Source organism: Otolemur garnettii, unplaced genomic scaffold (genome assembly GCF_000181295.1).
Source record: "Otolemur garnettii isolate 467f Iridium unplaced genomic scaffold, OtoGar3 scaffold00094, whole genome shotgun sequence".
Classification (NCBI taxonomy): domain Eukaryota; kingdom Metazoa; phylum Chordata; class Mammalia; order Primates; family Galagidae; genus Otolemur; species Otolemur garnettii.
The window spans coordinates 1,403,551-1,404,673 of record NW_003852489.1 but is presented as its reverse complement, the minus strand read 5'-3'; positions in this window follow the sequence as shown (position 1 = coordinate 1,404,673).

Sequence of the window (1,123 nt, the reverse complement as noted above, 5' to 3'; positions counted from 1 at the left end):
TAGAGTGAGACTCTGTCTCAAAAAAAAAAAAATTATCTGGGCATGATGGTATGCCCTTATAGTACCAGCTACTTGGCAGGCTAAGACAGGAGGATTGATTGAGCCCAGCAGTTGGAAGCTTTAGTGAGCTATGATGATGCCACTGCACTCTAGTCTGGGCAACATAGTGAGATCTTACCTGTACCTTGTCTGTATGTGTGCGTTTGCATACACATATAAGCAAATGCATGTGTATGTTTGTGTGTGTGTGTATATATATATATTTGTAAAAATATCAAAAACATTAAGTACATAGGGAAAATTTTAATAAAATATGGCCAAGATATATACACTGGAAACTACAACACATCACTGAGATGAACTTTTCAAGATCTAAATAAATGAGAAGGTATACTATGTCCCTTGATTGGAAGACTCAATATTAAGGTGCCAGTTTTTCCAGAAACTGATGTATAGATTCAATGTAATCCCAACTAAAATCCCAGCAGGTTTTTTGGGGGGTAGAAATTGATGTTGATGATTCTAAAATTTATATGGAAATGCAAATGACCTATAAGAGTAAAAAAAAAAGTTGAAAACAACAAACTTGGAACATTTACATTACCTCCTTTTAAAACTTACTGGTTTTGAACTTAAAACTTAGTGGTATTGAAATGAGGATAGACATAAAGATGAGTGGGAATAGAATAATCTAGAAATAGACAAATGCTCATATAGCTTCCGCTGAATTTGGACAAAGTATCAAAGGCAATTTAGTGAGAAAAAGATGGTCTTTTCAATATATGATGCTGGAACAACTGGATGTCCGTAAGGAAAATAATGAAACTCAACCCATACATTACAGCATGCACAAAAATTAACCCAAATGGATTAGAGGCCTTGATGTGCAAGGTAAAACTACAAAACTTTTAGAATAAAACAAGCAAACACGACTTTGGGGTACGCAAACTTTTTTTTTAAGACACAAAAAGCATTAATAAAAGAAAAATAAATAAGTTGTACTTCATTGAAATTAAGAATTTGCTTTTTCAGAATGCACAATTAAAAAAACGAAAAGATTTATAGGAATGTCATAACCTAATTATAGCCTTAGAATATGGGAAGGGGGTGGGAGGGGGAGGGG